Here is a 25992-nt window from a genome sequence, read left to right as displayed (position 1 = left end):
TCTGTAAACACAGTTTTTGAGGCTAAAATAATATAATGCATGTAAGATGAACTCAACGTTACTATGAAAAATTGCATTTATTATTAAACTTTTCATGTAATAAAGAATATCTTTAATGTTTTAGGTATTGCCACTGGTCTTTGATGATTTGTAAGAGAAGTCATTGTATATTATAAAATTTGTGAACAGTTACTATTGAAACATCTTAAGTAGGTTTGGATGATAAAGAGAAAATAATTGAAATTCTTGCTTACCAATAATATCTAATCCTTGAGGAAATACCATATATAGGTGCTTGATTAAAAAGAGTTTTTAGAGTGCATAAAGATATTTTTCCTTCTATACTTGTGGCTTCCTAATAGTTAAAAAAAGGTTGCTGCTCTAAGGGCTTTATATTTTAATGTTAAAGAAATATCTGTATTAAATAGGACAACAGGAATGAGAATGTGACATGTGTTCAGTACTGATAGCTGTATTTTATATTTTATGCTATCCTATTTCAAGTGTCATAGAAAAGTCAGTTCTCAGGGCAATATAAGTTAGAATAATAAGAGCATAGCTTTGGAAAAAAAAGAAAATAAAGGTTTTATTAATTGCCATAGAGTTAAGGTATGCACAAGAAATGGAAATCTCAAAGAACAAAGACTCTGTACCAAGAAGAAAGATAGGTTTTAAGGGAAAACCAAAGTTCTTGGACACTTGCATGATTGTTTATCTTCAATTGGAACCCGCTTCTGAGGCTGTCATGCTATCTTCTCAACACTTATCTCTTTTGGGTGCCATAATAGTATTTATGCCTGTTGGTGAGAAACTCTGAGGCTGAGTTTAACAAAACAGTTTTATCCAGAGGTAAGGAGCCTGATGGAGGTGATGGAACAATAGCTAACTGTGAGAATATTAATCCTGAAATCCCTCGCATGGAAAATGGAATGGGGAGGAAGGTCACAAAAGGAAGAAAAGAGAGGAAAAAAGGAAAAAATAGACTAGAGCCATTGAACAATTCAGAACAGATAGTAAAGAAATTTAGTTCTTAAAATTTTTACCATAATATACTTCAGTGTCTGTCTCTGTTACACAAATTTATTACAAATTCAACATTAATCTTTCATTAATAATTTTGTATTTTACTCATCTTCTCAAAGAAATTTTTTCTAAGTATTTTCCCATATCCATCCAGAAGTAAGAAAATTATGGTCTGTGGCCCAAACATGGCACAGAAACATTTATATTATAACTATTAGCTATCTTTAAAAGGAAAACTCTTAAATCTACAAATTTTATATAAAACCCCTATTACTAAATTCTACTAAAATATGATAGTTCTATTATATGCAAATATTATATTACATGTGCTAAAATATCCTCATTTGAGCTATATAATTCTTCTTAAGTTCTCACAATCCCATGTTTTGCCATCTTTTCCTTCACAGAAGATTTGGTCAAGATGGTGGTTATAGGGAAGACGTTTAAGTGGGACACCAGAACTTGATATTTTTCCTTTGTGATATTTGTAGGAAAAAAAAATTGCTTTTTTATTTTCAATTGCTAATGAAACATTATTGGGACAGCTTACTCCTGTAAGAAATACCTTTTTGGAATTATAATAGTATCCCAAGTATGTCTTACCTCCTTCAACTTTTCCTGAGACTATTACTGTTTCCAGTTAACTATCATCACCCTGAAGTGGGACCAAGTCCATGCCTTTTTAGTTAAATAGTCTAAAATGAGCATGGTATATAATTACAGGTATTTGAGAGGAAGAGGCAAAAGGATTGTGAGTTTGAGGCTACCCGAGGCAAAGTTAACAAGACCATGTTTCACAACAAAATAAAACAAAAGGGCTACATATGATTATATATGATGAATGACAAGATGAATTGAATTTTATATTCTGGTATAGAGAAAAGGAAGGAGGAGAAACAGGAACAAAAGGAATATAAAGAAGAGGGAAAGTGTCAGAAGAAAGAGAAGGAGAAAGAGAAGGAGGAGGAAAACATTTATCATCTAGTATCCATTTTATTAAATTTGCAGGAAAGATATTATCAAATGTTAAGAAATTGCTAACCAAATGAAAAATCAGTATGTCAAAAAGATATACACATTCTCTCACTTCCTTGAACAGCATTGTTCACAAAAGCCACAAAATGAAAACAATCTAAGAATCTGCCTGTAGATAAATAAAATGTTCACACATATACACACCAAACTATTAAGCCATAAAAAGAATGAAATTCTGTCATATGAGAAAACATACTGGGAACTGGAGAAAATTATAATCCGTAAAATAAGCAAAGCACAGAAAGATAATTACCACATGGTTTTATTTCTATGTAGAATCTAAACATTTGTTATCATAAAAGTTTAGAGTGGTTTAGCAGAGACTGGGGAGATGGGTGGATGGCACTGGCTCATGCCTATTATCCTAGCTTCTCAGGAGTCTGAGATCTAGAGGAAATTTTAGTTCAAAACCAGAATCGCAGGAAAGTCCTTGAGATATTGATTTATTGGTTGATTGATTGATTGGTCAGCAGTAGGGCTTGAACGCAGGGCCTGGTCACTCTCTCTGAGCCTCTTTATGCTTAAGGCTAGCTTTACCAATGGAGCCACAGCCCCCTTTCGGTTGTTGAGTGGTTGATTAAAAATAAGAGTCTCAGAGGGATTTTTTCTTCCCAGGCTGGCTTCGAACTGGGATTCTCAGAGCAGAGCCTCCTGAGTATCTCAGATCACAGGCATGGGCCACCAGTGCCTGGCTGTGGGATTCTTACCTACAACCAAAACCAAACGTGGAGCCATGGTTCAAAGTGGTAGCTTGCTCGCCTTGAAAACAAACAGTCAGGGGCAGTACCCAGGCCATGAGTCCAAGGTCCAAGACTGCAAAAACAACAACAACAAAAACAACTATCTATACATACACATATATGTACATATATATATACATACACATATATGTATATATACACACATACTTATAGACATATACTTACATATATATGTGCAAATGTGTGTGTGTGTGTGTGTGTGTGTGTATGGCCATCAATTTTGAGACTCTTTGGGGTACCTCCAGCACTGCTGCAGCCACTGTGGCACATCTTCAAGTGCAGGTTCTGCATTCAACTTTTCTGCCCCAACAAACACAGGCACTTCTGGACTCTTCCTTGGCATTCAGAACAACGGTTTAAGGTTTGGTACTGGTTTTAGCACAGCACCAGGAACTCGTACTGGTTTAGGTACTGGTTTGGAACCTGGCCTGGCATTTGGAGGATTAAATACTCAGCACCAGAAGCAGCAGCAAACTACATTAGGCAGTCTCTTCAGTCACCCTACACAAGGTCCTAGTCTATCCAACCAACTGGTAAATACTACAAGTGCGTTAGTTGCCCTAACATCATGGAGAGATGACAGAGATGCTATTTTTGCAAAATGGAATCAAAGCCTTTCAGGGAAAAAAAGGTAAAGGATAGTTCAACAATAATATTCCTCCAAAGGAATTTACACAAGAAAATCCCTTTTTTTTTTTTTTTTTTTTGGCCAGTCCTGGGCCTTGGACTCAGGGCTTAAGCACTGTCCCTGGCTTCTTCCCGCTCAAGGCTAGCACTCTGCCACTTGAGCCATAGCGCCACTTCTGGCCGTTTTCTGTATATGTGGTGCTGGGGAATCGAACGTAGGGCCTCGGGTATCCGAGGCAGGCACTCTTGCCACTAGGCTATATCCCCAGCCCAAGAAAATCCCTTTTGCCAGTTTAAAGCTGTTATAGCTGTATGTCCAATAATAAATATGGAGACAGTCTAGTGGTTTTAGTGTTCTACTTGGAAGTATCAGTGCACAAAGGTTTGAGAAGAAAGCAGATACTTCCTGTAATTGCAGAGAGTATTAAAACATTGCCAGATGATAAAATAGAAGTTGTTATGTATGTTATTGAGCATTCTCCAAACGGTACCTCAAGAAGAGTTCCAGCTAATGCACTCCATTCCCAGTGTGAACAAGCCAACACAATGACTTGAGTTCATAATTTCCATGAGAAGAACAGAGTTTTCTCCTGCATGGATCCAAAAGGTTTCCCAGAAGCCTTCCATTGGTGTTGATCTTATCATTTCAGAACAAGCAAAGATGTATAATCAGACTACAACCATGGCCAAAAGTGCACAATGCAAGAGGAAACTCTTGGGTCTATCCCATAGAATGTTATAGGCCCTAATAAAACAGGAAATTCAAAGAAAGAGTTGTTATGCCATCCAAACCCATGAAGAGCATTTTCGGGTTCACTTAGATACAATTTAGTGTAAACTAAATGCACCTACTCACTCCAAGAGCTGACTAAATGAACTGATGCCCCATATCAGGATGCAGAACTATTTTGGAGCAATAAAATATGAAGAAAGATATTATGGAGATGGAGATCTATTAAGAGAAATTCAACAGTATTTGAAACAACAGGAAGGCCTTCAGCACTGTATTAGCATCGTAAAAGGTGATCTAGAAGATATAATGTTGGTAGTACATGGATTGAATGAAACCATTCACATCAGAGGTGGTATTTTTAGCTGACAATTAACTTGGGTTATGGATCTGTACAATGCTTTCTACTTCAGGCCTTCCTTAATACATACACACAGAAAAAGAAAGGTATGGTCCTCTTTTGGCTGGGAAGTTTTAGAGTACTGATAAATTCACCTCACAAATCTTCAAGCTCTATGTCTACAAGTTTCTTCACTTAAAAAAAGAGAAGTACATAATTCCCCCAAGCCTATGTACCTTTGTAGATTTTACAACAGCTCTTCATAGAGTTACAGTATGTAATTTGTATATCAAGTTTACATACAACAAAACTGGGTAATCAGTTGGTTGCTGGAGATTTGTACTTCAAAGTGTAAATGTAAATCAGTGTTTTTATCTATGAGTTAATCTTTGGGAGGAGTAAAGCAAATCCAAAAGTATCTAAAAGTTTTCTCTTTGCTCTCTTAAGATTTGAAGATATGCTTTTATGTTAATTTACAGAATATCTAGACAATTAAGATATAACAAATCTACCACTTTGAATAGTTTTTGTTTTGTAAACCTTTTATTTCTAAAAATATAAAAACTTGAAACACTTTGTAATTTGTGATTTAAAATAATTTTATCATGCAAGATTTTTATGTTCTACTCATGAACAGTTGAGATGTGATAGTTGGGAGTTAGGCAGTATTACGATGATTACTCAAATCAACGGTTTGGAGTCTGGGGTCAGGGCCTTGAAGATTTCTGGAATTTTTTACAAGATGGAAGAAATCTGGTAGCATGGTTTCTTGTCATTGCAGATGCACTCAGAAAGTAAAAAAAAATCAATATTGAAGCCTGTTTGAGAAAGTGTTATCTCATTTGAAGTTGAGAATACTTAAAAACCTACTTGTAGGTTCTTCTCTGTGATAGACTACAATTAAAGAATTGTACATTCATTCGGAAATATTAGAACAACATAAGTGCCAGGTATTTTACTAAGTATTGAAGATAAAGAAATAAATAAGATATGCTCCTTGTCTGAGAATCCATAAATATTCTGCAAGAGACAAATAAATAATTATATGCAAGCAGGTTTTTCATGAATATTTATGAGGAAAAATAAACACATTATTAACAAAACAAATCCATTGATGTACAAAATTGATAGCACATTATGACCTGCTTTGCTTTGTCTAGGATGCATCGGTCAGTTAGAAGAAAACAAGTAGCATATTAAAGGAGAAAACATGCATAATAACCTCAATGGGAGCTATACAAGACTCTGATAAACTGTGATGCCCTTTTATGAAAAATAAATCTCTTAATCAGAAGGAAACTCATTTCAATTTCTAAGAAATATCTACCAAAACCTGATAGCATTTATTACTGCATTTGACAGATTTTGTAAGTATATTTCATAAGCTTATCATTTAGAATTAAAAAAGGTGAAAGGATTCTTTCATTTTCCACTTTATTTAACATTCCGCCCAGAGGCCCTGACCAATACTGAGTGACAAAAGAAAATTATGTTCCACAAGAGTAAAACACAGAAAATCAAAACAGTTTTTCACGCTCTTTTATATCAAGTTACATTAAGCTTTCTGAAGTGACACAGAAACACGAATCCTATGGGTTTAACACAAGAAATATGTATTTCTTCATCATAAAATACTGGATTTGGCATGTCAAGAACTCTCAAGTGTCTGATGTTTTACCCTATTTGTAAGCTGTAATTGGTCTGATGGATCAGAAGTAATGACATTTGTAACTCATGATAGCAATCAGCATGTTTGCTTTGCTCCCATTGCTCTGATCCCCAAAGGACAACTCAGACAAGACCAGATCACATCCTATTCTCAGTAAGCTGCATTGTAGGAATGGAGTCTTGGGCTTAGAGAACCTCAGTTCTCTGTATCACAAAGTAAGCATATGAACTTGGGGCACATGTGAAACCATAGCAATAACTAAAAGGGACTATTAGAAATGCATACTTTGTGTCATATAATTTTATATCAATGTTTCCCCAACATTTTAGAGAACTTTATTAGCCTAAGTTGGAAAAGAAAAAGCCTAAGGTTAACCAACAGTGTACCAAGATATAAAATAAGGTGTGATATTTGTCATACCTTACCATATGTCGCCATATATGAATGCCCACTAAAACCTGTAATAAGACTAAGGATGTGGCTCAGTAAATGAGTCTTTGTCTAGTGTATACAAGGTCCTGGATTTGAATTACAGCATAGGAAAGAATCTATGGATGCAGAGAATCATGATATTTAACAGATATTGATGATGTCTTAGGGAAGGATAGTCTATTCAATAAATGGCTCTAAAAATTATCCACAGCCTATAAAATATTTTTTCCTAATAAAAATTAAAAATAGACTTTAGAATTCAGCAGAATTAAATATAAAGAAAAATTAAAACAGAAATATTAACTAATAACTTCTTGACTTCTTGATGAGTAAGAATTATATGTTTTAAAAAAGCTGTAGCTCAATATCAGTGGCACATGACTGTAATGAATATCAGTGGCACATGACTTTTAATCCTAGCAGTTTGAAGGCTGAGACCTGAGGATTGTGGTTTGAAGCAAACCTGGACAGGAAAGTCTGTGATACTCTTATCTCCAATTACCCACCAAAAAAATGCTGGAAGTGGAGCTATGACTCAAGTGGTAGAAAGTACAGTCCCTGATTTCAAGCCTCAGTACCTTTTTATACACATACACACACACACACACACACACACACACACACACGTGCGCGAAAAGATAGTTAAAATGAATAGAGAAAGGAATAGTGGATGAATATAGTACAAATATTAAATGTCATATATGGAATCAAACCAGTTAAGGAAGGGATGGGTAGGATTGAGACAGATGGGAGAGAATGATAAAGAGAGTGACACAAACCAAGATGCATTGTACTCATAAAATGACATGCAAATTAAAATCACTTTTACAAGTACTTAATGATATTAATAATAAATTGGAAATTACAAAAGAAGGTAACCTGGAATACAATAAAAATTAAATTTCAGTTGTCTGAATAGCAGGAAAAACATTTCAGAAATTCATGCCACAAAACAAGAGAATGTATTTGCCATACATAGAACTGATAAATGTTTGATAAAAGTATATATTAAAATCTCTCAAGTCAATGGAAAGGTAATTTAAACAAACCTTTATAATAAACAGCAGAAGATAGGACATTTTACAGAAGAGGAAACACTGCATAATGAACATTATGTAAAGATACTTAAATTTATTTGTAATCAGATAAGATTGGCAAAAATCTGAAAATACCACAGGTTGATAATGGCAACAAGTAATGGAAACTTGCTTTGTTGTAGTGATACCATAAAGTAGGCCAACATGTCCTAAAACAATTAGAATGAAATTCAATATGGATGCATATTAAAACTGACTTCCCTACAGGACGTTTCTTTTTAAAATTTATTTATTTATTAACTTATTTATTTAGTTGTCAGTGTAATGTACAGAGGGGTTACAGTTACATACGTAAGGCAGTGAGTATATTACTTGTCAAACTTTTTTCCTCCTCCTTGGTTTTTCTCCCAGCTTCCCTCCTACCTGGTTCCCTCCCCACCCTCTCCTGAGATGTGCAGTTTGTTTACAGCATATTGTCTTCTAATTATTGCTGTTGTATTAGTTTGCCTTTTACCATTAATCTCTCCATTTTATATACAAAGATGAATCGTACTGACAGTAGACAAAGAAGACGAAAATATCAGATCACGCCGAGTTAAATTCTGCAAGGGGGGGGTCATTTAAATGAGATTAAATACTTTAATCCAATAGTTTTGGGCACCTGAAAGCAGTACTAATAACCTGTTGAATTAATTGATATTTAGATCCATTGATGGCTTTATAGTAAAAGGGAATAAAATGCTAGGCATCTATTTGCATACTTCAAAAGGAATCTGAATGCTTAGGAAGCTGACAAATTTAGAAGGGATTTAAAAATAAATAAATAAACTATACGTTCAGCACACTTCTCAGTAGGACCTGGAGTATATTTCATTAGACAGAATATGAAAAGCAATTATGAAAGAACCTTGATGAGTTCTATGGTAGCTGTCATGGTAAGCAGGAGTTGACTGTGGCACATTCTCTGTTCTTAATGGAAATAATGAGACCCATTGGGATAGAACAGACAGAGAAACAGCTATTAAAGTAAGCATTGAAATAGGATACTTTCATGTTGACTTTTGTTTTGTTTTGTTTTTTGCCAGTCCTGGGCCTTGGACTCAGGGCCTGAGCACTGTCCCTGGCTTCTTTTTGCTCAAGGCTAGCACTCTGCCACTTGAGCCACAGCGCCACTTCTGGCCGTTTTCTGATATGTGGTGCTGGGGAATTGAACCCAGGGCTTCACTCTTGCCACTAGGCCATATTCCCAGCCCCTCATTTTGACTTTTGGAGATTTTTTTTTTTTTTTTGGCCAGTCCTGGGCCTTGGACTCAGGGCCTGAGCACTGTCCCTGGCTTCTTCCCGCTCAAGGCTAGCACTCTGCCACTTGAGCCACAGGGCCGCTTCTGGCTGTTTTCTGTATATGTGGTGCTGGGGAATCGAACCTAGGGCCTCGTGTATCCGAGGCAGGCACTCTTGCCACTAGGCTATATCCCCAGCCCGACTTTTGGATTTTTAATGCTGACAAACTATAAAGATTCTAGGAAGAAAATGGGATAGTCGACATTTTCAAGGTGAAAGATTACCATACACACATTTATGTATATATGTGTACATATATGTATGTACATATGTATGTATGTATATGTACATATGCATATGTATATGTACATATATAACATATGCATATGTATCACATTATTCTAGAATTTAGCAGCTTAAACTGTGCTTTGCTGAAGGCAGCCAAGGAGTTTTGTCAGTAGTGATGGCAGTACACACTAGTTAGAATAAACTAAGCCTGGCTAAAAGCATATTTGTTAATGAAAGCCAGGTAATTTTGTACTGCCAAATATTGTACATTAAGCTAAAAGGTAGAAATTATATTATCATAATAAAAACTATAATCTTATGCTAGAAGAAGTTCATGTTTCTAAAGGAACTAAAAGTTGAACAAAATAACACAACCTTCCATAATAGAATGTAACTTATATTATTTCCTAGATTACATAGAATTGTGCAAGAAATCATTAAAAACTACAGAAATTGCCACTCACATACAAGATGCATAAATAAGCCTTTTGTATATGATCCTATTCAGTGAAATTGTCAAATCTATAGCCGATTTTTGACTTACCTATAGCTTTTGGTCTTATACTGTAAAACAGAAATATGCTAAATGAGTCAATTACAGTAACTGAAATGGACTTTCCTCCTGCCTTTGGATGCTATTTCATTTCAATATATTATTAGTACTATAGAATATAAAATGTGCTATTTAAATGCATTTATGTACTACTATTTAGAATCAGTATAAAAGGACTTCCACACAAAAATAGTAATAGGGCCTAACAAGTATTACTATTACTCTATTTCCATTAGACTTGAGAGGAATATACATTGTAAAAATTTGAAATTTGCATATTGAAAACTGCACATATTTATGAGATAGGATGTGATGTCTTATACATATATACACTGTTACATGACGGAATCTAGAGAAGCAAATCTTATTTACTTGATTTTCACATGCTGAATGCAGATAACTGAGTTCTTTCTTTTCTTGAAGCATTGTTACATAGTGGATTTGCAATTGTTCTTCAACATTTTTAGTATAATATTCACTAATTGCTTCAAGTGGGAAGATAATAAGAACTAAATTAGCCTTTCCAATTTTAATTATGGAAATAGCTATTCATTAAAGTCAGATTAGCTATGACATCTGTGAATAGTTTCCTACTTACTCATATGCTCTACCAATATATGTCTTCATGCAAGCAAAATACTTTGTGAGAAACATTGAGGGATCTTTTACAGAAAACTTTGTAAAATCTTTCACCTCTATATTTTACAACTAAAAAAAAAAATCACCCTTGTGGTACTTTCGTTGTTGTTCTTTAAGTCATGAGGACATTTTGTTTCACAGAATGAAACCAGATGGCTGGTAAAACAAATATATTACCACATTTAACTAGTACATTTCATAGAAATATTTTAGCTAACACATAGAAATTTTATGAAGTGTTTCTTCTCCAGAACTTCATGCAAATTAGTTCAGACCAAGACCCAACATTTTAAAAACAGTCCATCCAGGTATGGAGAGGTCAAAAGCATTTAGTGAGGCCATAGAAATAAGCTGTGCCTATGCCTTTGGCTGGTATTAACTGCAGTAGTTCTTGTTCTGGTTTCATTAGAATTAGTAATTTCATTAGTAATTAGAGAAAGTTGTAGAGTTAAAGGTGAATAAAAAAATAATTTTACCTGAACATCCAATCTAAGCCCTCCTTAACCTTTATTATCATTGCTTTTACTTGTGAATTGTTCATCTAACTAGCTAGCTTCTAGCCACTTCCATACAGTTGGCCTTTGCTTTCCATAGCTATTTACTAACTTCCTTTCTTCAAGTTTCATCATACCTACCCCTGGAATTCATATTTAAAAAGGAGGGCCTATCAGAATTCTGAAGAATTTCAGCCATTTTCAATCTTGCTTTCACTGCTGGGTGCAGAATTGGGCAGTAAGGAGCGTATTGTTTTAGGTTTTACATTATTGGGGACAACTATGTAAGAAAGATATTAATCATGACACACATGCTTCCCTTAATATTTGAACAGGATCTTCTGAATAGTATTAGTAGACATTTGGGCATGACTGAAAAATCAGTAATCTTTTGTAGGAGGCATTTCTATGCTGTTAGAATGCTAAAAAGAACCCTTTGGTCTGCAGCTGCTGATATAATTCACTAAGCCTGATGAAGTTTGGAAAGGCTTCCCTTTTTGGTTGCAAAGAATTAATTCAGAACATAATAAGGCCCTCAGACTGTAGGTATCTTAGTGTATAATGCTAATATTGTGTCCATGAAGAACACCCTGTAAGTAACAGCATCTGATTCAAGTTAAAATGAAATAAACTCATTATCAGGGCATCAAGTATCATAATGATTTTGTTACTATAATTCTGAAAAGCCTGTATAGTAATAATAATTAGCTTAGTCTGAGAGTCAGGAAGTGACAGCTAGTTCCTTCTGTGTTGAGGTTTGTGACAAGAAAGCATTTGTTTTATTTAGTATTTACTTAAAATTTGGACTGTGATTTCCAAATTCTCCCTAAAACATAATTAAATTGAACACAGTCTGATGAAAATAACTACTAACTCTGGAAATGAAGCAATACCCTCCACAGATAAGGTAGAAAATTACAATTAAAAATGACACAGTGATGAGGAAAAAATTTCATCTCATATGATGCTTAGAAATGTCATAGTGAATCCCTGATTATGTACAATTAGTGTCAATAAAAATTTATAGTTCTAGGGGCTTGGAATATGGCCTAGTGGTAGAGTGCTTGCCTCCTATACATGAAACCTTGGGTTTGATTCTTAGCACCACTTACATAAAAAAAGCCAGAAGTGGTGCTGTGGCTCAAGTGATTACAGTGCTAGCCTTGAGCAAAAAGAAGCCAGGGACAGAGCTCAGGCCCTAATCTCAAGCCCTAGGACTGGCAATACATACATACATACATACATACACACATACATACATACATACATACATATTTCTAAAACACACACAATAAGAAGAAATGACATAATGAGCAAGACCTCTAATTCTAAATTGAATTTCTCCAAGCTGGATAAATTGCAGTGTAGTAAATAAGTGAGCTGGATGTTTGTTCATGCCTGTAATCTTCACTGCTCAGGAAGCTGAGAATCATGGTTCAAAGTCAGGACAAGGAAGTTTGTGAGACTCTTATCTCCAATTAATCACCAGAAAACTGGAAGTAGTATTGTGGTTTACTGTGGTAGAGCTCAGGTACATTGTCCAGGCCCTATGACCCACCAAAAAATAATTAATTAATGGTGACTTTAAGTTTTTATACTGAACATGGGTATTCACTTGTTATGGTGATACTTGTATTTCTTATTTAAAATACTCAATTGTATAAGAAAATAAGCTAGCTGTTTTCATTATCTTTAAAATTTTATAGATAAACTCATCTGGGGATTGGAAAATTTCACAGGATAAGTATTTGGGGGCATTGTAGTAGTCAGGGAAATAGTATTTATAAAAATTTCCCAATAAAACTCATTCAATTGTTAGAATGTTTCTGTAGTGCTATGCTGCTGAATTTAAAAAAAATATATTTTTACTTTCTCAATGTTATAGATACCAAATAACTATAAAGGTTCTTCTTATTAGGATAAGCATCCTAATAAGAACAAGAGCAATCACTTTAATTTCTTGCTTAGTACATACTCATCATTATGGTACAGCCTTTAAAGAATGGTCTCTCATTTCACTCAACCTTAACTGGAAACCACTCATATTGGATAGTTCAACCACCTCAGTGAGAACAAGGGTTGATGTTAATGCTTCCTCTGTGCATTCTTCCATTTGTAAACAAGGCTGCAAACAAATGTTTTAGTGATAAAAATATTTTTCAATCATTTTATCATAAATCAATGTTCCTAAGAAAACTGTCTGCTTCCCTGGAAAACTGCTCACTTATCATTACAATCGTTCTCAACAACCACCCCAACACATCAACATATTATCCCAATCTTTCCAAGAATCCTGATCTTTATGTCCATAATACTGCCCAATGCAAGTGAGTGCCCTGCCTCATCTTAAAACTCAAGTTGAAGCTTAAAAATTTGATAAGTATTGTTTTGTTGTTTTGTCCCTTTGAGATATTGCCAAACTTTAATAGATATTGTGTTCTAGAGTTGAATTAACTTAAATAAATCCATTCCACCTTATTTCTCTAGTGGTATTTATGGGGACAAATAATCAGGGGAAAACTATAGAGGTTAAGCAAAGACTATCCCAATCAGAAAAAACCTTGAGTTTCCTAACAAGCAATAGGGAACGAGGTCCTCAGGTTGCCAAGGGTGGTTAGCTTCTACTTTGACTTCAACACCAATTCTTTTTGTAGCCTCCCAGATTCTTAGTTTCTTTTGTGTTCTTGGAGTCAAGACTCACTATTTAAAGGCTCTATATACTGTTTTTAGTATATTTGAAATGATATCAGGGGTTACCTCTCTTATTACACAAGAAAATTTGTAATTTGGGTGGTTGTATCTTGGACTTCAGTGTTTTCTGTGTGAATCCGGAAGCACAAGTGTTACAGTAGAAGGTAGTCATGGTTTTCATAAATCTATCTCTTCAATACTGTAAAATAGACTTATTTAACTTCTTATTTATCATATTAATTTGTATACTAAAAGTGAACGAATAAAAAATTTGCTAAGTATTATCTTGTTTGTGAAACTATACAAAAGGTTAAAATTTCTTATCTGTGACTTGAAAACTTAAGGAATGGAACTGGAGATAGTCATTAATTAGTTGGGGATCTCAAATACAACATGCACAACAAGCATATATTACTGAATGTTTCTGAACTATCATGGGTTTTAACTCTGAGATGACTGTCTCAATGCAATGTCTCCATTGTCCACAGGCTACACCAACTGATAATGGAAAAAGTTGGAAGAACAAACCTATAAGTTCAAGTCAACTTATTCAAATCCTAATAGGAGTTTAAAATATATTCTTTGAAACTGAAACTACAATATATCTCTAAGTAATGTTTGGAAGTCAAAACAGCAGGTGAAACTCTAATAAGAAAATACTTAATACCTTACAGTATTCCATCTTAACAGACACAAAATTATTTTTAAAAAACCACATGTGATTAATAAGGTGATTTTTTTCTTTGTGGTCAGACCTAAAAACTCTTATCTATTTGTCACAATAAAATTATATGCAAATTATCCAGTCACCAATTTGTGTTTTCTTCCTTCAGTGTCTGCTTAGGTTAGATTTGTCAAATTCTGATTGTCTTTACCCTACCATCATATGTCTAGATAGTCACAATTCTCTGCTTATCTGTCTGTGTTTCAAAAATCCTTATCCAAACCTTTAACAGCATTGAATTTCTTTGCATTTCTATTCATGTTAGGTTTGTAAAACGTCATGGAATACTCTTAAAATTAAATAGACTCTAGGGCTGATTCCTACAGTCCTACTTATTGTATTGATGATGGCAGATAAATTTCAGTTTTGTCTAAACAAACTGACTTATTCTGAAAATGTGCGCTTTCAACGGTTGGCATATTTGCTATTCTTTTTTTCGCAGACTATTAAATATTTAAAAGAAAAGGGAGAGGGAAGATTGCACCATCCAATAGGGAGGCACCCCAACTCATTCCAACCGAATAGTGAGCTGGGAACTCCAGCACCCAACACCCCATCAAGAATCCAGCAAATCCAACAACCAGAAGCAACAGAGAAACATAGGAAACGAAAAAGAACAAAAAAAAGAAGGAGCCTATAACCTGCATGGAGCCAGAAAATCTCCAGGGTACCGCCCCCACCCCCCGCCGACCCCGGCCCAAACAGGGCCAGGCTGGGAAAAGGGACCCGGTGCCGGCAAACAAGACTGCAGACCATCAGAGACCAGAGAAGCAACAGCCAAACAGTCACGCCAGGAGTGCAGAGTCCAGACAGCAGGAGCTCCACGGACCCCAGATGGAGTGCAGACAACTCGAGACAAACAGTAGCGTGGGACTGGAGTTGTGAGACCAAACAGCTGGAAGCAGACAACAACAGCAGGGGAACCGGGCAGCGAAGATGGGGAGAGCCGACGGGGAGAGCCGGGACCGCCACCACCAAACGACCGATTGCCACACCCCAGCACCCCATCCCTGAGAAGCCCACAGCAGCATGGGAAACACACACAATCCAGGACCAGTAAGTCCCCCATTACCCACCCCCCCAAAGGGAGGCCAGCTCTAGCAGAGACCCAAACCCTACAAAGAAGCTAGAGCTCCCTCCCTCCCCTTCCCTACCCCGAGGGAACAAAGGAGCCCCATATCTGGTGGCTCTAGGACCCTACAGCCTCTGGGAGGACATGGGAGCTAGCAGAGGTGGAGCAGTACCCAACAAAGTGACCAGGAAACACCTTAGACAGGTGACCCCCAAAGCCCCAGCTGAGGAGCCTGAACCTGGCTGCACTGGCCCCACCCTCTCCCCAGCAGGGGCCTGTGGACTGGTAGGCATTGTAAGCCCCACCTGTGGCGCCTGGTCATCATGGAATTTTTGAACAACAGTCACAGGCTCACTGCTGTGCAATACCAGCCCAGCAGGGACACCTGGGCCTGAATACACGCCCCCCTCACAGTGGAGGCGCAGAGAGTCTGTGGGCACCAACCCGTGCCCAGACACTTGCACCTGCTGGTGTCCACACATACTGCCCCCCACAGCAGACTCACGAGAGGGCACAAGCACCCTCCAATAACTCGGGGCAGCACATCACCAAAGGAAGCACTAGAGTGCACGTGCATGCCACCCCCCCTGGAGGGCCAGCGTGGGCCAGTGTGCTAGCCCTCCAGCAGGAGAATCTCCTGCCCAACCCCCCGAGAGAGCACACAACTGGGTAAACTACAACACCCGCTCTGAGAGGCGCATTCTGCACAGATAGGCAGGGCCCCCCAGTGGCAGTGCCCACTCTGATAGGTGCCCTCCGCACAGGTGGGCAGACTGCCCCTCAACAGCAACACCTGCTCCTACAGGAGCAATCCACACAGGTGGGTGAGCCACCTCTCAGAGGCAAATCTCAATCTGAGAGGTGAGCTCCTCTTACCATGATACCGAGTGGGAAAAAGAATCAAAGAAGAGAGAAGTCTCCACACCTCGCTGAATCAGTGACCCACAAACCCCCATCAGGGGCACACTAGGGTCAGCACAACACAGCGGCAGGACACAGTCCTGCAGAGAAAGACACAGAACCTTTCCACCCCCAAGTGCAGTGAGGGTGAAGCCCGCAGCAATAACAGAGATGGTCACGCTCACCCATTGTGCAGTAAGGTTCAACAGCCAAACTCAAACCGATAGCCAGGACACAAACAAGTCTCCACTGATGGACCAGCGGGAACCAGCACAAAGCCAAGGTAAGGGCACCACCTACAAATCTCCAGATGGGCAAATCACAAAGAAATATCACAAATTTCAAGAAAGGGCAAGCCAACTCGCCAACTCCAAAAAACAGTACGACTGAAGAGAAGATGGAGAATAAAAAAAAACAAACTGAGGCTATGATAGCAGAAATGAGGGAAAGCTTCAGGAACAAATTCAGAAAACAATTCCAGGAGTTAGAATGGAAGTCTCAAAGGACCTTCAGGAAGTCAAGAGAGAAATCGAAGCAAAAATATATACAGTGCAAACCTTCGTTAAAGAAGACCTTAACATCCTGAGAAGCGAAATGCATGAAAAAATAGATTTAAAATACAACTCTTTAAAGGAAGAAATTTCCATGATCAGAGCTGATCTGACAACAATAAATAGCTCCCTGACATCCATAAACTCCACACTTGAAACCACATCACAAAGAATTGATCATATTTAATCCTGAATCTCTCTTTTGGATGACGATGTGGCCGATATGGACCAGAAAATTACCACACTCCAAAAAATGGTAAAACTCAGGGCAGACTAATCCAGGAAATGGTGGACAAAGACAAGAGATATAATCTGCGCATAATTGGAATAGAAGAAGGAGCCAAATACCAGAGCAGAGGGCTTCAACATATTTTCAATAGAGTTATCGCAGAAAACTTCCCCAATCTCACAAGGGACCTCACCCAGGTAACCAAAGCCTATAGGATGCCTGGCAGACCAGACCCTAGAAAATCCTCACCCAGTCACATAATAATCAAGATTTCAGATCTCAAGAATAAAGAGTAAATTTTGAATGCAACAAAACCCAAAACCGAAGAAAGAAATTTTCTACAATGGGAAGAGGATCCGAATCATAGCAGACCTCTCCACACAAACTTACCACGCATGAAGAGAGTGGAAGAACACAATCCAAGCCCTACAGGCCAACAATTGCCAACACAGAATTAGATATCCTGCGAAATTAGAATTCACATTTGAGGGAAAAACCAGATCTTTCCATAGCAAAGAGGATCTAAAGGAGTATGTGACTAAAAAACCAGCCTTACAGTGAATTCTAAGAGGGGAACCCCACCCAACAGAAATCACACAGGATACACAGACAGAAACAGAAAGAAACTATAATAGCCAGAGCCAAACAGAAAAATCAGGTCATTAAAGATGAGGGAAAAAAAAAGGAGAGGAAAAACAGCCTAATAGGAAAATGGAAGGGGAAAAATCACTCTTATCCTTGATCTCTTTGAATATAATCGGTATAAATGCTCCAATAAAGAGGAGCAGACTGACAGAGTGGATCCGCAAACAAAAAGTTGCCATCTGTTGTCTTCAAGAGACCCATCTTACAACAAGGGATTAAAAACAGGCTTCAAATGAAAGGATGCAGCAAGATCTTCCAAGCAAACACACCTACCAAAATGGCAGGAGTAGCCATCCTGATCTCAGACTAGCTAGACTTCTCATTAAAATCAATTCAAAAAGACAAAGAAGGACACTACATATTAATACAAAGGAAAATCCAGAATCAAGACATCACGGTGATAATTTATACTCACCGAACAAAAGAGGCCCTACATATGTCAAGCAAATTCTCACAGAACTACAGAACAAGATAGACCCAAACACAATCATAGTGGGTGACTTTAATAGCCCACTCTCTCCAAGTGACAGATCCAACACCCAGAGGATCAGCAAGGGAGCTGAGGACCCAAGTAACACCATATCCCAAATGGATCTGAGAGATATGTACAGAGTCTTTCACCCTACAGAGACCCAATACACCATCTTATCAGCAGCCCATGGATCATTCTCCAAAATAGACCATGTCATAGCCCACACAAAGAACCTCAGAAAATACAGAAGTATTGACGTCATCCCATGTGTTATATCTGACCACAGTGGAATAAAGGTAACCCTCAATAACAATGGTTACCACAGAGGCTATACATATTCTTGGAGGCTAAACCCCTCACTGTTATCTAACACTTGGGCCACAAACCAAATTAAGGATGAAATTAACGAATACATAAGTCACAATGACAATGAATATGCATCACAAAGAAACCTATGGGATACAGCTAAGGCAGTACTGAGGGGCAAGATCATTGCCCTCAGCACTCACATTAAAAGAATGGAAGCAGAGCAGGTGAATAACCTCACGATGAAACTAAAACAACCGGAGAAACAAGAAATGATCGAATCTAAAATGACTAGGAGGACAGAGATCACAAAGATTAAAGAAGAGATAAATCTGATTGAAAATAAAAAGACCATTCAACAAATAAATAAGACTAAAAGCTGGTTCTTTGAGAAAATAAATAAAATTGACAGACCCCTCGCAAGACTTACAAAAATAAAGAAGAGACTCATATACGTAAAATCAAGGACTCCACTGGAAAAATTACAACAAATACACACGATATTTAAACAATTATAAGGAACTATTTCCAGAACCTCTACTCACTAAAAAATCAATAATTTTACAGAAATGGATCAATTCTTAGAGAAGTATAAACTGCCCAAACTGAGCCAAGAAGAAATTAATCAACTAAATAAACCAATAACTTACAGCGAGATACAGGGGGCAATCAGGAGCCTCCCAACAAAGAAAAGCCCAGGCCCAGATGCATTCACCAATGAATTCTATAAAACCTTTAGTGAGGCGGTAATACCAATACTCCTCAAACTCTTCTGCGAAATAGAAACAGAGGGAGAAATCCCAAACTCATTCTATGAAGCTAATATTATACTCATCCCCAAACCAGGCAAAGACCCAGCAATAAAAGAGAACTACAGACCAATATCACAATGAAGACAGATGCAAAGCTATTCAATAAAATATTAGCTAACAGGATCCAGAAACTGATTAAGAAAATTATACATCATAACCAAGTAGGCTTCATCCCACAGACACAAGGATGGTTCAACATCTGTAAATCAATCAATGTATTTCACCACATCAACAGAATGAAAATCAAGAATCACATTGTTATCTGAGTTGATGCCCAAAAAGCCTTTGACAAAATACAACATCCATACTAATTAAAAGCTCTGGAGAGAATAGATGGAACATTCCTCAGAACAATAAAAGCCATATACAACAGACCAACTGCTAATATCTTATTAAATGGGGGAGAAACTAAAATCATTCCCGAAACTCAGGAACAAGACAAAGATGCCCTCTCTCCCCATTCCTTTCAACATAGTGCTGGAATCCCTAGCCATAGCAATAAGGCAAGAGGAGGACATCAAAGGGATCCACATCGGCAAGGAAGAAATCAAGCTATCCCTATTTGCAGATGACATGATCTTATATCTGAAGGACCCAAAAAACTCAGTCCCCAAACTCCTACACCTAATAAATAATTTTGGCAAAGTAGCAGGATACAAAATCAATCCACAAAAGTCAGCAGCTTTTCTGTACACCAGCAATGTACAAGCAGAAAAGGAAATTATGGAAATAATACCATTTGCAGTAGCCAAAAAAAGAATAAAGTACCTAGGGATCAACCTAACCAAAGACGTGAAAGACCTATTTAATGAGAACTATAAAAAATATAAAAAGGGAAAGCAAAGAAGACACAAGGAAATGGAAAGACTTTCCATGCTCGAGGGTAGACAGAATCAATATAGTGAAAATGGCCATATTGCCCAAATTGTTATACAGATCCAATGCAATCCCCATCAAAATCCCAGCTACATTCTTCACTGAAATAGAGAAAGCAACCGATAAATTCATATGGAACAGCAAAAGACCTAGAATAGCCAAAGCAATTCTAGGCCAAAAAAGCAGCACAGGAACTATCACAATACCAGACTTCAAGCTCTACTATAGAGCCATCATAACAAAAACAGCCTGGTATTGGTATAAAAACAGACCTGAAGACCAATGGAATAGAATTGAAGACCCAGAAATAAAACCGCACTCTTATAGTCAGCTTATATTCGACAAAGGAGCTAAAGACATACAATGGAAAAAACAGAGCCTCTTCAACTACTGGTGCTGGGAAAACTGGGCAGCCATAGGCAGAAAACTCAAAGTAGACCCTAGCCTGTCACCATGCACCAAGATCAACTCAAAATGGATCAAGGACCTCAATATCAGACCTGGATCCTTGAAACAACTGAAGGACAGAGTAGGAAAGACGCTAGAACTTATAGGCACTGGAAGGAACTTCCTGAATAGAGTCCCAGGGGCACAACAGATAGGGGAGAGACTCGACAAATGGGACTACTACAAAATAAAAAGTTTCTGCACAGCTAAGGACATAGCCACCAAACTAGAAGGACAGCCAACCGTATGGGAATGTATCGTTACCAGCACAGCATCAGACAAAGGCCTAATATCTGTCATCTACAGAGAACTAAAAAAACTAAGCCCCTCTAAGCCTAGTAAACCAATTAGGAAATGGGCAAAGGAGCTAAAGAGAGACTTCACAAGAGAAGACATAAAAATGGCAAAGAAATATATGAGGAAATGTTCAACATCTCTTGACAGTAAAGGAAATGCAAATAAAAACAACCCTGAGATACCATCTCACTCCAGTTAGAACGGCCTATACTGTGAACTCAGGCAACAACAAATGCTGGAGGGGGTGCGGGGAAAGAGGAACCCTTCTCCATTGTTGGTGGGAGTGCAAATTAGTACAACCACTTTGGAGAACCGTATGGAGTTTCCACAAAAAGCTCAACATAGACCTACCCTATGACCCAGCCATACCACTCCTAGGAATCTATCCTGAACAACAGTTCCCAAGATATCAAAAAGACATCTGCACTTCCATGTTTATTGCTGCACAATTCACAATAGACAAAATATGGAAACAACCCATATGCCCCTCCACAGATGAATGGATCCCAAAAATATGGTACCTATACACAATGGAATACTACATAGTGATTAGAAATGGTAAAATATTGGTATTCGCAGGGAAATGGTCAGAACTTGAACAAATAATGTTGAACGAGACAAGCCTGGAACACAGAAAATGAAGGAGCATGATCTCCTTGAAATATGACTGTTGAGGTGGGGGGATGGGGAGACAATAGAGAACAGGTCTGCGAAACCAAAAACTTCTTGTCAAATGGTATTTCCCACAGGTTTGGGTCAGCGACCCTACATTATGTAACTAAAACCAAACAATTACTCAACATATAAAGGTCAAAAATAGACCTCTCAGTGTATCACAATAGCTCAAAAGCTATGTATGTACGTTAATATAAGACAAGGATAAGCAAACCCTGTTGTTGACAGTACATTTAAAGCCCTAGGTGAATTTCCTTTTGCGTAGGCCACGTGGCTACTGTATATGTTTTTGGTACACTGTGTATTGTATATACGTTTACCTGACCTAGGGAAGGGAAAGAAAAACAGGGTGTAAGATATCACAAGAAATGTACACACTGCTCTACTATGTAACTCTACCCCTTTTGCACAACACCTTGTCAAAAATATTTGTTTAACTAATAAATAAATTATAAAAAAACAAGGCCCAACAACAACAAAAAATAATCAAGCATTAAACACACTGTGATTCTAATTTAAAAAAAATAAGAGTGTTTTAATGTCACTTATATCACTGTGTATTGTGGATAGTAGCTTCTCAAACTTTATGAAATCTGTGAACTTCCAAGTGATTTAACCAAGTTATCATTAGCTATTGCTCTTTCTTGTGAACTTGTTTATAAATAAATATTTGTGATTTAAAACTATTCAGACATCTACAATCCTATGACATAAGCATTACAAAACTTTTCCCCTAGAGGATGAATGACATGCATAAGATCTTAATCATATGGAAACCATTTCAGACTTGCTCCTTGCTATAGCAAAAAAATCTATCCACCTTGTCTCAAAGCTATAGTGGCTGTAGCTAATGTAGTACATATCTCTGCTGTTTTGGTTCTGTGGTTTGCTTTAAGTTATATGAGATTTTTGATTTTGTATAATTTTGGTTACACAGTGAAAATACATAACATTTCTCACTAAGAGTTAGCACATGCAAAATTAGATTTCTTTATCCCAAATATTTCTGTCTAATTTTGTATTGTACATACCATGGTCCATGGACTAAATTCCATTCCCTTGATATTCAGTTAATCTAGTAATGCTTAGTGGCTGCATCTGTACAGAAGGTTCTAGGAGATAGTTATGGTTAAGTGGGTCTTAAATTGATAGAATCGGTGGCCTACTAAGAATAGAATGAAAGGCTCCGTGACTGCTCAATGAAAAAAATAGATATCTGCAAGTCAAATACAGTCCTTTCCTCAAACGTATTTACCTGGTTCTTTGATCCTGGAAGTTCCAGTCCTCAGAAATGTGAAAAAATAAATTTTTATTTATCAAGCTAGCCAGTTCTGATTTTATTTGTGGCTTCCCAAGATACTAATGCACTTTGTTATTGAACTGTACTAGCTTATGGGGAATCTAGTACTAGTCTTTTATGAATACTCCCTATATTTGAAAGAAAAGTTCCAGACTCTATTCCAGCTAAACCAGATTTAATCTTATATGTTAATAGGTCATATGTTATAGCTGAAAGGGGAAAAATCCTGTTTTATCCACAGAACTAGACCGCCATCCAATCCTAGAAATTTTCTCTGATGTACATCACTGAGATGGTAGCTTGACTGCATCTGATGCAGTTGGCTAGAGAGAGGAGTCACTACATTACTTGGTAGAAGTATACTGCTTTGGAGGCTGTTAAAATATTTTGAAATGCTATGGAAATAATGGAGACTTTGGAATCACCAGGAGGCCACCTTGAAATGGTTACTAATTACAAATTCTTGAGATCTCCAATGCTTTCCAAGGAAAGAGTTAGAATAATGAAAGAAACATATACTAATTAGAATACTATAGAGCATAAGAAAGGTCTCAAACATGACGACAGGTCAGCAATTATTCAATATCCTGCCACCCATTACAACACAAAGGGATAGCTTTTGGGAGCATTTCAAAGACGCTACATGAGATGTTGATCCAGGATCCAATGAAAATTAAAGATTTTGTGAAATATCAAATTGCTAATTAGTATTTTCAAAGCAGCTACTACTCCCAAGTTCCAGACGAATTCAAAAGAAGTCTACCAAAAGTTCAAATGAAGTTTCCAATTTTAAAGGTAAAAAATTGATAATTGATAGAACAAGAACTGGTAGGGAAACTATAAATATGAGGAATAGGTATCTCATACTGGCCTTACATATCACCAGCATAATCATGGGAAAAGTAAAACTAGTCACCAATTAAACACAAATTAAACAATTAAGATGCAGGGATCCTTTGGATATGTCTACAGCATTTCAGAGACATAATAAATGAGAAAGGAAACACACTACGTGGCACAGACAGCCACAGGAAGACAGTAGCTCAGTTCATCTTTAGTCATCTTCGAAATGTAGACATGAGCTTTGTGTTTAAATAGGCAAAAGATTGGCGGAAAAGATATTCACAGTTAAATGCATATTTAAATAGTAGACATGGCATGGCTGGTTATTATATCAGAGGTGTTGTTATTGCTATCATGATTTGAGTGTGAGGTTGTTGGGGGATCTGGACCCCCTTTTCCCCTATCTCCCAGGGGAAATGCCTGAACCCAAACTATGAAAGACACTCAGCCCTGCCCCTCCCACCGGCAGAAGGAGTAAGGCATATCTTTGTGGACTTTGCTGAGTTGAGGAGAAATGCCGAAATCCCCTTCCCCATCAGCCCCCGTCACGTGTCTGACAAATTCCGGGGAGACAGCCTGATGGTTGAACGGGTCCTACTCCTGTTCTAGGATATAGCCATTTCATGACAAATAATTGTGCTTACTGGGTGATGGTGATAGTGACAGTGTTGGATTTTTGTTCTATTCTACAAGGCTCTGCTGTTGCTTATGGGTAGATCTGGTCCCTTGTCATAAATATCCTATTGATCAGTTCCATTTTGGAACCTGAGGTGATTTCCAGAGTACGTTCAATAGAATGATTTAGAGCAAAAACAACGTTTTGCTCCTGTTTTTAGTTATTTTGTGGGCCCATGTAAGGAGTTAATGTTTTTCTATAAAAGCATTTTTAAGCATCTGTTACATTAATACCCCTACTAAAGTATTACTTGGTTTGTCCTACACACATTTTGTAGACTTTGAAACTGACCTTCCACAGAAATACAGATTATAAAGAATTCCTGAAAACATGATATATATGTGGAACTTATCCCTCTTTGTAGTTCTAAGAAGGAAAACACAAGATTTAAGCTGACATATGGTCATTTGATTTGTTATTTGTGTGAAGTATAAATCTCACCATTTGTGTGCCTGTACATGCTTCAGTAGCAATCGATATAACCCATAGAAGTATTGTAGTGAACATTAGATGATTGGTAAGTAGAGCTGTTCCTCAAGTGGTAGAATGCTAGGCTTGAACAAGAAAGGAAAGTTACAGTGCCTAGGTCCTGAGTTCAAGCCCCCAAACTGACACAAAAAAATAGATAATTAGATTTTTCTTCTATCTTTAACAGGTATTAGATTTGTTACACAAAAACTGATTCACTCCAAACTACAAGGAAGTCCATGATTTTACTTTTAAATTAGTGTGTTTATTCATGTAAACTTCTGACCTCATTTAGAGTATTTTTGGTCCCAATGATAACCTTTCCTTTTAATGAGCCAACAATCACAATAATAGCTAACCAAAAAAAAAAAAAAAAAAAAAAAAAAAAAAGAATTTCTGTGAGGATAGTAAAAAGGATTTATAACAAATTCCAGAAAAAGAAATTGGGATTTTTTTTTGTCTTTTAGAACATTTATTTATTGCTAACAGAAAACCTAAAATTACATCAGAACCTATCGGAAGTATAAGGATACAGACAATGCTGCTAACACTACAAGTGTATTTTCCTTTAAACATGAAATTGGAAATCCCATTTCCCTCCCCCTCCCCATAGGTTGTACAGTTTGTTTACAGCAGATATTTTTTTCTGAAACTACTTATTTGTTTTCCAAGTGATGTACAGAGGGGTTACACTTTCATACATAAGGCAGTGGGTACATTTCTTGTAAAATTTGTTACCTCTTCCCTCATTTCCCCTGTAAGTATTGCTGTTGCATTGGTTTGTCTTTTATCCTTTGTCTCTCCATTTTGATATTCCCCTTACCTTCCCTAGTTCCAATACACATATATACAATATCCAAGTTACCAAAGTCAGTTACAGTGACATTAAGGATAAGAACCACGGAGAAGAAAGACAAAAGAAAAAGGCATGTTTTCACATGGCATGTTGAAAATAACAACAACAATGATAAACCACTTGTTTTCATAACTTGGAGTTGATTTGACTTATCGTCATCTTGTATTCATATGTACATAGCTATTAAGCTTTGTGATCTTAAGGTAAAACCTCTAAATCTTAAATGAAGATTACTACAAACCT

The 25992-nt window shown here is 37.1% G+C and overlaps 1 pseudogene; it reads left to right on the top strand.

Annotated features, from left to right (window-relative positions):
- The first annotated feature begins 3026 nt into the window (after positions 1-3026).
- On the top strand, positions 3027-4545 carry LOC125363395 (annotated as a pseudogene).
- Positions 4546-25992: the final 21447 nt, after the last annotated feature.

Source organism: Perognathus longimembris, chromosome 14, assembly GCF_023159225.1.
Source record: "Perognathus longimembris pacificus isolate PPM17 chromosome 14, ASM2315922v1, whole genome shotgun sequence".
NCBI lineage: Eukaryota > Metazoa > Chordata > Mammalia > Rodentia > Heteromyidae > Perognathus > Perognathus longimembris.
This window is presented reverse-complemented; position numbering and strand designations above follow the sequence as displayed.